This window comes from Mercenaria mercenaria, chromosome 16, assembly GCF_021730395.1.
Source record: "Mercenaria mercenaria strain notata chromosome 16, MADL_Memer_1, whole genome shotgun sequence".
NCBI lineage: Eukaryota > Metazoa > Mollusca > Bivalvia > Venerida > Veneridae > Mercenaria > Mercenaria mercenaria.
Genome location: NC_069376.1, coordinates 68,987,961 through 69,003,352, shown reverse-complemented (window position 1 = coordinate 69,003,352; position 15,392 = coordinate 68,987,961). Strand labels below are relative to the sequence as shown.

The following is a 15,392-nucleotide window of genomic DNA, read 5'->3' as shown; positions in this document are numbered from 1 at the left end:
TTCGACGGCTATCTTCTCTGTCTGTCCTCTCTACGTCTTCCTATCATCTCTGTCACCCTCTACTACTGAACTCCTAGGGTGTGGGTGATAAAAATCACACCCACTGCGATCTTCAGAACAATATCTCATAGAACTATCATTCCCGCCCTGTTTATCAAATGCACCTCTTCCATGATACCCGCCCTGTCCTTTATTCATGCCCTTTCTGCGGTTCCCCGCCTGTCTATCAAATCCTCCGTATCCCAATGACCACGATCAAAGTTACCAGCCTGGTCACAATTGGAATCACATCCTCGTTTTCTAGAATGCTTGCTTCTATGCTGCTCACCATTTGTAGCTATTTCTTCCGCCAGATGAGAGCCGCGGACATTCGTGGGGTTTGCGGCACCAGCAGTCTGGGTCTGTGAGGACCCAAACCAGCCAGCCAAACCAGTTGTTCTGTCGGTGGGGTTTTCGGCACTAGCAGTCTGGGCATTGGACACCCCAGACTGGCCAGCCGAACCAGTTGTCTTGTCAGTGCAGTTGTCATCAAAACAGTTTTGTATTTTCAGTTTCTTCTGACTCCGTATGGTGAACTCCATTCCTGCTGACATCCATGGGGTTTGCGGCACTAGCTGTCTGGGTCTGTGAGGACCCAGACCAGCCAGTCGAACTAGTTGTCCCATCAGTGGGGTTCGCGGCACCAGCAGTCTGGGCATTGGACGTCCCAGACCGGCCAGCCGAACCAGTTATCCTGTTCTGACACTGCTGTTAAGTCCAAAGGTTCCTCATTGTGCTTCAACACATTCAAAAATACACAAACTGCCAAAAAAAAAAAAAAAAAGTTATAAAAGTCCTCGAAACTACCCATGAAAAAGATGACACTTCTTTATAGCCTGCGCAAAGGTATAGATGCCTATCATGCGATTAGTCCACTTTTTCACCTTAGAGTCAAAATTCTTAGAATTTGGTCAAAATTCCAGTCTTGCACCACTGATAACATATTTACTACCAAAATCCCCATCAATTTGCCAATTAATAGTTTACAGAGATCACTGTAAACATTCAAACTGCCACCTTTCCAAAACTCAACTGCTCAAGTACTGCATGCCGGAACTAAATATTCATACACATGTCTTCTACTTTAGAATGTCACAGGCAAGTTATAGAGAAGCTTTTAAGCTGTCCAAGTAGGTTTTATTTAAGACAGAATCTTGAGAATGTCAACAGTACAAAAGATCCAAGATCTCCTGACTGCATACAACTGTCAAGATCCCTGGACTGCGAAGTACTGTCGTGATCTCCTGACTGCATACAACTGCCGAGATTCCCGGACTGCATACAACTGTCGTGATCTCCTGACTGCATACAACTGTCGTGATCTCTTGACTGCATACAACTGTCGAGATCCCCTGACTGCATACATCTGTCAAGATCCCCTGACTGCATGCAACTGACAATATCCCCGACTGCATATAACTGTTGAGATCTCCAAATTGCATACGCTGAAATACAGAGAACTAAGATTAACAATCTGATTTCATTCTTGGACTGTGGGTGGGATATTAGTCTTCAGCATAATATTTGTGGCTTTTTGTTATTGAATAAAACTACTGACCTACAGTAGAAGCCAGCAGGAGGGCTTCCTCTCACAAACCTGAATTGCATAAAGTTTACATGTACCTCAAACATTTAGAAAACTTCATGAGTAAATGTGTAATTTAAACAAATATATACAGTCGAAACTCGGTATCTCAAACTCGCTTACCTCGAAAGTCCGCTTAAGTCGAAGAAATTTTCAAGTCCCGTCAAATTTCCTTCTTTACATATGTACTTCAACTCCGGTTACGTCAAAATTTGACTTACCGAGATTCCGGATATGTCGAAAGGGATTTTCAGTCCCGTCAATAAAATTCAAGTGCATTGTAAACTCGGTAAGTCAAAGTGAGAAAAATATGCCATAAAATTTCACACACCTCATTGTGAATGTGGTTGGTTTTTAACACATGTTCATGGTTATTGCCTAAGCAGAAAGCCGTGATGCCGACATATCAAATGTGCGGCGATTATCAAAGTGAGATGATGTCATACTTTTTTGCACGTGCCATAAAGATAATTGTTTGATGTAAACATTAGATTTCTTAATCAGCGACCATTTGTTTTTGAGACGTTATGAAAACTGCTTTTAATTTAAACTAAATGAATAAATTTGTTTGAATAGTTGGGATCTTTAATAAGGATTAATTAGAAGTAATCGCGATGAGACTGTAAACAAATAAATTCTTTGGGGAAAGCATCATTCGTTCAAAATGTCAGATCGAAATGCTGTCAATCCTCCGGGAGAGAAACGTGGTACGAAAAGGAAACTTGCCTCAAAAAACATTTGAAGTTAGTATCATTTTTATTCTCGAAAAACTGAAAACTTTGATAAACACAAACTGTACAGAATCGTGAACGCGTAAAGTGCTGAGAGCGTATACACGGCATCAAGGAAACAGTTTATATTTTTTATTAAATCTTTTCGTAACTTAACCAACTTTTTTAATCATTCGTCCATATACATCCCTCCTCATAACTCGAATTTCGGTTATCTCGAAATAGAAAGCATGGTCCCTTGAAATTCGAGATACCGAGTTTCGACTGTATATAACATTTAACTTTCTACTGCCTCCTGTGATGTCTATTACATATATATTTGTTTCCTATTTATTTAACCAAAAACTGTTAAGTCATAAAAAGAGGCATAATTTTGTAAAAATACAAAGTAGAGTTATGGTTAAACCTGTGCTCTGCATGTCATATCATGACAGTGAACAAGTGTGTGAAGTTTCAATCCATTCCCATTAGTGGATACCGAGATACCTGATTACATACAAAAACTTAACAAAAAACTACTAGGTCAAAAAAGGGGCATAATTTTGTAAAATGCAAAGTAGAGTAGAACCTACACAGTGCATGTCACATCATGACTGTGAACAATTGTTTGAAATTTCAATCCATTCCCATTACTGGGTACTGAGATACCAGCTTACATGCAAAACAAAATCTTACCAAAAAATTTCTAAGTCAAACAAGAGCTGTCACAGGAGACAGCGCGCTCGACTATTTCAATGCTGGAAAGTGAAAATGGGCACATCTGAGGAAACTAGAGCTGTCACTGGAGTGTTTAATGACTCCAATTGTGGATGAAGATATTGTACAATAGCCTGAACAACTATTTTAAGTTTGAATCAAATCCATTCAGTAATAACAGAGACAGAGTGAAAGTGCATCAAAACTTTAACCTAAAATTCTAAGTAAAAAGGGGAAATAATTCATGAAAAATTGGTCCCAGAGTTATGCACCTTGTGTCATATGATAAGGGTTATGATGTTGAACAACTATTTAAGTTTGAATCAAATCCATTCAGTAATAACAGAGATAGAGTGAAAGTGCATCAAAATTTTAACCTGAAAATCTAAGTAAGTGAAAAGGGGTGAATAATTCATAAAATATTGGTGCCAGAGTTATGGCCCTTATGTCAGATGATGTGGATGATGATGAGGAATAAGTATTTCAAGTTTGAATCAAATCATCAAGTAATTACAGAGATAAGTTGAAAACAAGAGCTCGTCGAACACGAAATGCCCCCCCCCCCCCCCCTTGATGCATTCAGTAATTGCACAAGGAACAGAAATAATTTGCTCACTGTAAACAAAAGTTCTATTGTTCTGGTTCAATGTCATATTGACCTTTGACCTATTGACCTCAAAATCAACAGGGGTCATCTGCTGGTCATGATCAACCTCCCTATTAAATTTAGTGATCCTAGGCCTAAGTGTTCTCAAGGTATCGTCCGGAAAGGGTTTAAATGTTCCGGGTCAATGTGACTTTGACCTTTAGCCTACAGATCTCAAAATCTATAGGGGTCATCTACAGGTCATGACCAACCTCCCTATCAAGTTTCATGATCCTAGGCCCAAGCGTTCTCAAGTTATCATCTGGAAACGGTTTAAATGTTCCGGGTCACTGTAACCTTGACCTTAAAATCAATAGGGGTCATCTGCTGGTTATGATGAACCTCTCTATCATCTTTCATGACCCTTGGCCCAAGCGTTCTCAAGTTATCGTCCAGAAACCGTTTAACTGTTCCTGGCCAATCTGACCTTGAACTTTGACCAAATGACCTCAAAATCAGTAAGGGTCATCTGCTGGTCATGATTGTTGCAACACATGCAGATGATGATGGTAAAGATATATTTTGAGTTTCAAATCATTATCTTATATAGTATTAAAGTTATGTCCAGAAAACTAAGTTTTTCAAAAGATTTAAGTATGAAAGGGGCATAATTTGGTCAAAAATACAAATCAGAGTTATGGGGATTGTTACCACACATGCAGATGATGATGGTACAGATACATTTTAAGTTTTTATCTTATATTGCATTCAAGTTATATCCAGAAAGCAAAGATTGCAAAAAAAAACACCTTTAAATACAAAGGGGTATAATTCTGTCAAAAATACAAGAGTTATGGGGTCTGTAGGTGATGATTATAAAGAAAAACTTTTAATTTCAAGTCATTATCTTTTTAAGTACCAACGATATGTCTATAAAAGAAGCTTTCGAAAAAATTTAACATGAAAATAATTCCAAGTATAACAACTTTGTGACCTTGACCTTGGGTATCATGGGCCCAGCCCATGCACATACCTTTTCTGTATGCTGGACAATGTTTATGTGAACTTAGAGTAAGATATAAGCAATAGTAACAAAGATATGACAGGAAAACAAAGGTTGCCGAAAAACTTCAACCTTAAAAATAACCTAAGTATAACAGCTTGGTGACCTTGACCTTGGGTATAATGGGCTCAGCCCCCACACATACATTGCTTGTATACTGGACAATGTTTATGTGAAGTTACAATAAGATATAAGCAACAGTAACAAAGATAAGACTGAAAAACAAAGATTACCGAAAAACATCAACCAAGAAAGGTCACGCCGACGCCAGGCTGAGTAGAATACCCACCCCACTCCTAAACTCCAAATTGTGGAGCTAAAAACCCACCTATATTGAGTGCATGTAGTTCCCTTTAAACAAACAGTACTACTCACATCTAATGGTGTCGGCCCAGTACAATTTCTCCTTCTTTGCTGTATAGTAAAACAAGCACTTTTGGACATGGATTGTGAATTTCACCATAAAATTGCAGCATTGACAGCTCTGTATTTCTGAAGAGTAATACTATCCCAGTCAATATATCACAGAAAAACACCACCATCAACGATGAACTTTTTTGCTACACATTAAAGTATCTAGTCCATGTTTAAATTTCCCACTGACATCTGTCATGGCCACCAGTCTGGTGTAGTTTTTTAATCCTTCCGCACAGAAATGTAATCCTGAAAAACACACGTAAAACAACTGTTAAAGACATCAGAAATGACAAAAAATGTACACAGTATCAATAAATACATTTGGAATTTAACATGTCAAGGTAGGGATAGCATTTAACTGGGAACTTCAAAATTTCAAAGAACTACTTTCTAGGATACAACAACCCGGAAGTACTTCTATACCGGGGTGACACCTAATAGCATAAATGCTGCAGCAGGTACTGTTTTCATACCCCACCCATCACTAAAAACAGTGATTTTTTCATGCAAGGGGATTACTGAAAGTGAATTAGGCATTTAACAGACTATAAACAAACGCTAGCTGATGTTTATATAGAGCTTAAACACTATTTACACTATCAAAACAATATTTTAGGACTTACAGGTCTTTCAAATAAAGACCCACTGCAGTTGTTTTCACCAGTTTCTGGCCATTATTAGACTAAGGGCCAAAGATCAAAGCTGCCATTACTAATAAAGGCACAATTACTTGCAAAATAACTTCAACTTTCGATAAGGGAAAGCATAATCTTGCAAAGAAAATTAAATTTTACTATTGAGAAGTACTTTACTCTTAAATAAATAGCTGCCAAGCATCCCTTGAGTTACTTTATTTTACCTAGAGTGCCATTTTTAGGTTATTTTCACACAATTTCAGACTATGGACAGCCTAAATACATCTTTTAGAACACATTTTTACAAGAGTGTCTGTCAAACTACTTGTACAAAAAAATAACATTTCAAAGCCCAAAATACCTTACTGAAACAGTTGAAAGATCAGAATTATGAACAATTAAAGGGAGATAATTCACTTGTAATATGTACCAATATTTTAATTCTGATAACTCCTAGATTCAATTTTGGCATTTTTCTGACAAAGTCACTATTACCAGCACTAAAAATAAGTTATAAAACATGTACATAGTGCTGTAAAGCTATACAGATATGTCTGAACCTATTCAGAAATTATTTTGCAAGAATGAGAAATAATTTTTCAGCTCTATCCAACAAAACAGCACATGATAGACTGTCATTTGATCCTCAGAAAGCCTACATAATGTAACTGTAGCCTGAACACTTAAAAGTACAAGTAAAATAGCTATATTCTGCAATATGGATTCCATAAGAAGAATGCATTTCTGTGTCCTACCTTTACTATTCTTCAACAATAACCACTTCGGCACTGTCAGCTAGTAAATAGGCTTCCTCCAGTCTTGTCATAAAATCTTCAAGGAACCATAACTGGTCAAGTCTGTATGGAGACCTAAATAAAAGATTTATGGAAACTAGAAATGTGTCCATGGGACACAGATGCCCCCACTACATGACATTAAAATGACAATTTTTTCCCAGGTCAGGGGCCAGAACTCCTACAATACTGAATGAATCTGGACGCGAAACCCCAGGTGCACAACTGCACATGCTGACCAACATTCCTGTAAACTTTGGTGATTCTAGGTCAAATACTTTTGGAGCTACGTGCGACACAACATTAAAATGACTAATTTTTTACTAAGTCAGGGGCCATAATTCCTACATGACTGGATGAATCCGGACGCGAAACCCCAGGTTCACAACTACACATGCTGACCAACATGCCTGTAAAGTTTTGTGACTCTAGGTCATATACTTTTGGAGCTAGGCATTACACAACATTAAAATGACCAATTTTTACAAAGTCAGGGGCCATAACTTCTACATGACTGAATGAATCCGGACGCGAAACCCCAGGTGCACAACTACAAATGCTGACCAACATTCCTGTAAACTTTGGTGATTCTAGGTCAAATACTTTTGGAGCTATGCGCGACACAACATTAAAATGACCAATTTTTTACTATGTCAGGGGACATAACTCCTACATGACTGGATGAATCCGGACGCGAAACCCCAGATGCACAACTACACATGCTGACCAACATGCCTGTAAAGTTTTGTGACTCTAGGTCATATACTTTTGGAGCTAGGCACGACACAACATTAAAATGACCAATTTTTACAAAGTCAGGGGCCATAACTTCTACATGACTGAATGAATCCGGACGCGAAACCCCAGGTGCACAACTACACATGCTGACCAACATTCCTGTAAAGTTTTGTGACTCTACGTCAAATACTTTCAGAGCTACGCGCGACACAACATTTTCGGAAGGACGGACGGACGGACAAGAGCAAATCTATATGCCCCCCCCAAAGTGGGGGCATAAAAAAACTATACATTCATCTTACACTCCACCCCTCCTTATGTCCTGCACACAAAAGAAAATTCTGCCTTCAAGCAGACCCCAAATACTGCAAATATCGCCTTAGTCACATATGCAATCACCTGTTTGAAATTATACCTTTGCCAAAATAAAGCACCCCTGGGGCTGATTATGACTGAAAATGTCTACTTACTGGACTAAATTCCTGTAATTTTATTGCTGAACAATCTAATAAGCTTTGAATATCCTAAAACAATCAAACAGAAGAATGTGCAATTACAAAATCTTTCTCCAGTCAGTTTTTTCAGTTAATTCACAAGTGTAGAAAATTGTCTTTAGGTCAGACACTCCTATTACTTTTTCCATAGACTTCCATTATAAGAAATGACCCTTTCACATGCCCAAAAATTGAGAAATGACCATTAAAATGTGATTCTTTCAGTAACACAGCATTTCAGACACATTACAATAGCAATTTTATATAGGCGTATCCAATCTGTTTTGTTTTTCTTACAATTTTTCATCGGACAAACCTATCCCCTTTCTTGAATGGCATTTAGAGGCAAAATGCCCATTGACACCAAAATTGTAAAGTCAACCATTCAGCCAGGCACTAGTAAAATATTCCAAATTTCACAGAAAACATTATATTGCTCGATTTTGACACAAACTTTATGATTTTTTTTTTGGTAAATATGTAAATATAACATTTTTATCCAATCCGCATACATCTCATTGAATCTACATTTTTTTCAACCAGTCCAAAGCCATCTTGTAACAACCTCTGACCTAGAACACAATTGGTATATAGAGTATCGAGACATATGTGATGTTTTTTGTATTACAGTCAAACTTGTGCTAGCGACCACCCGTGAATAGCGACCACCTGTAGACAACGACCGGCCTCTGGTCCCCTTGTAGAGAAATGCTCATAAAAAGGCTGTGAATATCGACCACCTGGCGACCATGACCAACGACTGGCCTAATTCATTCCCAAGGGTCATATTTGTCCCCCAATAACGACCAAGCTGGATCGTTCCGGCATGAAAATATTTGAAATCCACCGAATTTTCACGACTTTTGCATTATAGCAAACATTATCATTACTGCTCGATTGAAAATTTGCAAGTTTGCAATGTACAAATTAATACATAGAACATAAAGGAAGCAAGAAGCTGTAAAAATACTTGCATGTATAAGCATGATAATGGCTTACTGAGAAGTGACCCTTCCCCCCGAATAAAGACCACTTGTGAACAAAGACCACTTTTGCTTGTTCCGAAGAGTGGTCTTTGTTCACAGGTTTGACTATATCATTTCTTAATATTTATGAAACATGTCAAATTGTGTGTTTCTAATAATTGTTACTTGCTGGCCAATAAGTAAGCATAATTATATTATCTTTGTAAAACATTTCCATCTAATAATAGATTTCATTGCAAATATCATGTTACTGGCCATTTTATCATAATTTTGCTATTACCAATCTGTTAATTAATTTCACTTTCAACTCACCAGCTTCACAGTCCTTCATGAAACCTTTAAATAATGGCCCCTCATCCATAAAATCCAAGATGTTCTGAAGAACCTGTAATAGTACAATACAGATGATCATTTATATAACAAGCTGCATCATGAGAACCAAAATAGTGCATTTGCGACCAGCATGGATCCAGACCAGCCTGTGATTTCACACAGTCTGGACAGGATCCATGAAGTTCACTAGCAGTTTCTCTAACTGCAATAGGCTTTGAAAGACTTTTTTTGTTCAAATGCACTGGCTGGTCTGGATCCATACTTGTTGCAAATGCACTACGTCATGGTGCGCCTAATTATAAATATCTTAAACAAGAGGACCATGATGGTCCTGAATCGCTCACCTGACGTCGTTTTTTCTATTATTTGACATAGTGACCTAGTTTTTGAGCTCATGTGACCCAGTTTTGAACCTGACCTAGATATCATCAAGATAAAAATTCTGACCAATTTTCATGAAGATCCATTGAAAAATACGGCCTCTAGAGAGGTCACAAGGTTTTTTATTAATTGACCTACTGACCTAGTTATTGATGGCACGTGACCCACTTTCGAATTTGCCCTAGATATCATCAAGATGAAGATTCTGACCAGTTTCATGAAGATCCATTGAAAAATATGGCCTCTAGAGAGGTCACAAGGTTTTTCTAATTTTAGACCTACTGACCTAGTTTTTGACCGCAGTTGACCTAGTTTCAAATCTGACCTAGATATCATCAAGATGAACATTCAGACCAACTTTCATACAGATCCCATGAAAAATATGGCCTCTAGAGAGGTCACAAGTTTTTTCTATTATTTGATCTACTGACCTAGTTATTAATGGCACATGACCCACTTTCGAACTTGACCTAGATATCATCAAGATAAACATTCTGACCAATTTTTATGAAGATCCATTCAAAAGTATGGCCTCTAGAGAGGTCACAAGGTTTTTCTATTTTTAGAAATACTGACCTAGTTTTTGACCAGAGTTGACCCAGTTTCGAACTTAACCCAGATATCATCAAGATGAATATTCAGACCAACTTTCATACAGATTCCTTGAAAAATATGGCCTCTAGAGAGGTCACAAGGTTTTTTTATTATTTGACCTACTGACCTAGTTATTGACGGCACGTGACCCACTTTCAAACTTGACCTAGATATCATCAAGATAAACATTCTGACCAATTTTTATGAAGATCCATTCAAAAGTATGGCCTCTAGAGAGGTCACAAGGTTTTTCTATTTTTAGACCTACTGACCTAGTTTTTGACCACAGTTGACCCAGTTTCAAACTTGACCTAGATATCATCAAGATGAACATTAAGACCAACTTTCATACAGATCCCATGAAAAATATGGCCTCTAGAGAGGTCACAAGGTTTTTATATTATTTGACCTACTGACCTAGTTATTGATGGCACGTGACCCACTTTCAAACTTGACCTAGATATCATCAAGGTGAACATTCAGACCAATTTTTATGAAGATCCATTCAAAAGTATGGCCTCTAGAGAGGTCACAAGGTTTTTCTATTTTTAGATCTACTGACCTAGTTTTTGACCGCAGTTGATCCAGTTTCGAACTTGACCTAGATATCATCAAGATGAACATTCAGACCAACTTTCATACAGATCCCATGAAAAATATGGCCTCTAGAGAGGTCACAAGGTTTTTCTATTACTTGACCTACTGACCTAGTTTTTGATGGCACATGACCCAGTTTCGAACTTGACCTAGATATCATCAAGGTGAGCATTCTGACCAATTTTCATGAAGATTTTATGAAAAATATGGCCTCTAGAGAGGTCACAAGGTTTTTCTATTTTTAGACCTACTGACCTAGTTTTTGACTGCAGTTGACCCAGTTTCGAACTTGACCTAGATATCATCAAGGTGAACATTCTGACCAACTTTCATAAAGATCCCGTGAAAAATGTGACCTCTAGAGTGGTCACAAGCGAAAGTTTACGGTCGGACTGACGGACGGACGCCGCACGATCACAAAAGCTCACCTTGTCACTTTGTGACAGGTGAGCTAAAAACAGAAGACTTTTTAAAAATTAATCCCAGATTCATTTAACATAATTGGAACCTAGAGTTTGAAATCGAATAAAACATGAAAAATGTTCAGCACTCTGGCAAGAAGTATGCAAGTAAAAAGTAAATAAGTTCCAGTCTGTGTAACTTATCTATCTTATAGCTTCTTACTGATACTTATGGAGGTAAGTTACCTAAAAAGTCTTATGCTCTGAATAATGATCTTATGCTAAATAGTTTAATAATTAGGGGTGGGCGATATACTGCAGTAGACCGGTTATGGCATACAGACACTAAATAGAAAAATGGCGCGAAAAAAAAGGGTAGTCGCATAATGGCGGATACAAATAGTCCTCAGTTTTTTCGCTGTGTAGAGCTATTTTCCTTATTTTCTTTGCAATTTTTTTGGTAAAATCACATGACAGATCTATGCTTGACATGAAGATAGCATTTTGATCATGAAATAACACCATGACAAAATTTTTCATGGAAACTTAGATCATACACCACCAGTATAATTTGGGGTCTCATTTTTTAGCTGATTTTGCAGTTTGTGTGTTTGACTGAAATTATTTTTCTTGCGTCAAACATGACCCCCACTTTTCTTTTGATTTTTAGTTAGCACTGACAATATTCTTCAAGAAAATGTAAGTTACAGAAATTTAAAATGGGTCCTGATGTGTGCTGCGGTCATTGGAAATAGGTCAATTTTATATAGAATAAAGAACAACAACTATTTAGTGTGTTATAACCTTATTGCGATGTTTTTTCCGACTATACGATATTGCTATATGATTTTCGAATACCGGTTGTTTTATAACATTAAGTAACACTAACGTAAACCAAGAAGATTCACAAAAAAAAACATCCTTTTCTTGCCAGCACGATTCAACTTTGTTTTCATTTTTCTCCTTTCATTTCCGGTGCAGGTAGCAGACCGGTTTACAGCTATTTTACGGACCCAATTCCACATAATAAAACCAATAAGAAAATTTAGATAAATATAATTTCGTATTTGTCAGCGACTCTTTAGTAATTTTTCTATCAACTAGAATTTATTATTCGTACAACAGCGATACCACTTTCCTCATTTATAATCGGTGAATTGAGCAACCTGTGTTATATGATTGTATCCATAAACCGAATGTAGTGCCGCACAATAAACTAAATAATATTTTGACGCAGTCTACTTTCGCTTTTGAATATCTGGTAATCGGCGTTAATTTTTTTGTTTAGTGGTATTTTTATTTATTGAGAAGGTCGAGCAAACACTCGTGTTGTTGATACTAGTCATTTTACTCATTTTTAATTGAATAAATCTGAAAAACAAACAGTATGATTCGTCATGTTTTTGTTCATTAAATAACTGGTACAATATATCATAGTATATTGCAATATCCACATACAATATTGCAATATATCGCAATACCAATTTTCGTGGCAATACCCACCCCTATTAATAATGTAGAAATAATGAACAAGTTACAGCAGAAACGCTACAAAACACTACTGCCTTAAAATGACGTTAACATGTAAGTTGCCTTGCAAAATGAATAGCTTTCGTCTTGAAAGCACCCAATTCTGGGCACTATTTAACAGTATTATTTGCAAAAATACTTTTACAAGTCTTTTGCTCTGGATAATGATCAATATTTTACAGCTTTGTGTAGTCATACTGAAATGTTGGTAACTGATGTTACTGTAGAATCATTTAATTTCGTGGGCATAAAATTTCATGGTTTTTGTCAAAAAGGCAAATTTGTGGGGATATGAATTGTGGATTTCAACTTTTGAACATAAAATGAAAGGAAATTTTACTTGTTTGTGGGATTAAATTTTGTGGATTGACTCAACCACAAATATTAGTCCTTTATTAGTCAGTTTTTTTTATCTGTAATTCAACACTAGCCACAAGAACTATCGTTGCAAGAACAATAATTTTTTCCATAAAAATGTCAGATGAGGAGTAATGCCGCAAGTATTTCAAGCTTTGAAATTTGTTTGAATAAATGCAAATTATTCACATACACTTTCAAAAAGGGTGTTGCTCTACAGAGGTTGCACTTTAAATGCCTAGCACTTGTTTCCTCATTTCATCTGTCAATGATCTACATGTCCCTTCCATTCCCTCCAAAATCGTCACTGGAACCTTGTGAATCTATCATCTCTCCATTTCCCTCAACTATTAAGAAAATATTTACAATATGTACAAGATAAATCCAGTAACTGTAACAACAAAACAGAATTACTCAAGCATAATAACAATTTATACATAAACAATTTTTACACAGAACAATGCATGGGATTAATATCTATGTAGAAATATGCAGCTAAAATATTTACATGTTGCCCTGCAATGTCTCCATGCAACTGAAAACTGTAAATGCATTATTAAATGTACAAGAAATGCTTTGAGAGATATTTAAGAGCAAGTATTACAAGCACATTCAATTCTTATATGCTAAAGGGGTACAGCGAACTATTCAAAATCAATGGACAACCTGTATTGGAATGTTCAGTAAAGTGTTTTATACAACATTATATCAAGTTCAAACTAAGCTATGTTTCTTTGATTGAGCAAGTGAAATTTTGGTGAAAAATGCGTACCTCCACTTCAGTATTGTGAAATCTGTAATGAGCTTGACAGGTTTGCTCAGCTCATGACCACTGGCAGGTGATGTAACACACTCTTCAGAGCCGGAATAGTTCTGCAACTGGAAGTTATAAATAAACATTTAATTTCATGGCAATAATATAAATATACCTTTTATAGTAAAATTGAAGTGTAAAATCAACATGTAATGCATATACAGTGTGAGCAACAAATTTTAACATCTTTTATATGTATCTGCTACAGAGTATAAATGTAAAATTTGACTATTCAGATTTCAATTATGCCATCCTAAAATTAAGTATTAAACAAGAAACAAGCAAAATGAACTCTTTGAAATTAGAGACAATCTAATGGAACTACATCACTTTGCTGTGTTGTGAGGCCATTTAAGAATGAGAAATCGGGAGATAGCAAGGACTCGTCAAACGCTTGACAGCTTTTAGCCGACTCAAAAATAGGGGGTGGAGCCAGCCAAAAAATTAGAGGTGTGCAAGTTTATATCATGATAAAGACTTATGCAAGTTTTCAACCATTTATATTTAATACTTTTTGAGCTAGGTGCGTCACAAGGTGAAAATGTGCATTTTTGACTATTTCAGGGGTCATAACTCTGAAAATAGGGGGCCAACCCAAATGAAAAATAGGAGGTGCGCAAGTTCATATCATGATTACGACTCATGCAAGGTTTCATGAATCTATATCACACACTTTTTGAGCTAGGCGTGTCACAAGGTGAAAATGCGCATTTTTTAATATTTCAGGGGCCATAACTCTGAAAATAGGGGACAAAGCCTGATGAAAAATAGGAGGTGCACAAGTTCATATCATAATCAAGACTCATGCAAGGTTTCATGTATCTATATCAAATACTTTTTGAGCTAGGCATGTCACAAGGTGAAAATGTGCATTTTTGACTATTTCAGGGGCCATAACTCTAAAAATAGGGGGCGGAGCCAGATGAAAAATAGGAGGTGCGCAAGTTCATATCATGATTAAGACTTATGCAAGGTTTCATCATTTCATATCGAACACTTTTTGAGCTAGGCATGTCACAAGGTGAAAATGTGCATTTTTTTACTATTTCAGGGGCCGTAACTCTGAAAATAGTGGGCGGAGCCAGACGAAAAATAGGAGGTGCGCAAGTTTATATCATGATAAACACTCATGCAAGGTTTCATCAATTTGTTTCAAATACTTTTCGATCTAGGCGTGTCACAAACTTCGGATGGACGGACAAGACCAAATCTATATGCCCCCATCACTCATGGGGGGGGGGGGGGGGGGGGGGGGGGGGGGCACAACAAAGGAAAGTAATTCTAAAGAAGGGAACTGCGCATGACACTTCGTCTCATGATGGTGTATAACTGTGTCAAGTTACATCAAAATCCCTCCATGCATGAAGAAGAAATGCTTCGGACAAAGTCATTCTTGTATCTGACCTTTGGCCTCTTAGTGTGACCTTGACCTTAGGGACCTGGTTCTTGCGCAGACACTACGTCTCGTGGTGGTGAACATTTGTGCCAAGTTATATCAAAATCCCTCTATGCATGAAGAAGATGAAGAAGAAATGCTTCGGACAAAGTCATTCTTGTATCTGACCTTTGGCCTCTAATTGTGACCTTGACCTTAGACCTAGGGACCTGGTTCTTGCGCATG

At 37.1% G+C, this 15,392-nt stretch overlaps 1 long non-coding RNA gene across 1 annotated transcript; it reads right to left on the bottom strand.

Moving 5' to 3' along the window:
* Nucleotides 1-691: 691 nt before the first annotated feature.
* On the bottom strand, nucleotides 692-14,050 carry LOC123553910 (uncharacterized). The gene is made up of 6 exons (XR_008367936.1): nucleotides 13,730-14,050; nucleotides 13,151-13,304; nucleotides 9,077-9,149; nucleotides 6,508-6,621; nucleotides 5,076-5,363; nucleotides 692-1,484 (listed from the first exon to the last, which is right to left on the bottom strand). It is a non-coding gene; the product is annotated as an uncharacterized LOC123553910 (long non-coding RNA).
* Between the last annotated feature and the right edge of the window lie 1,342 nt (nucleotides 14,051-15,392).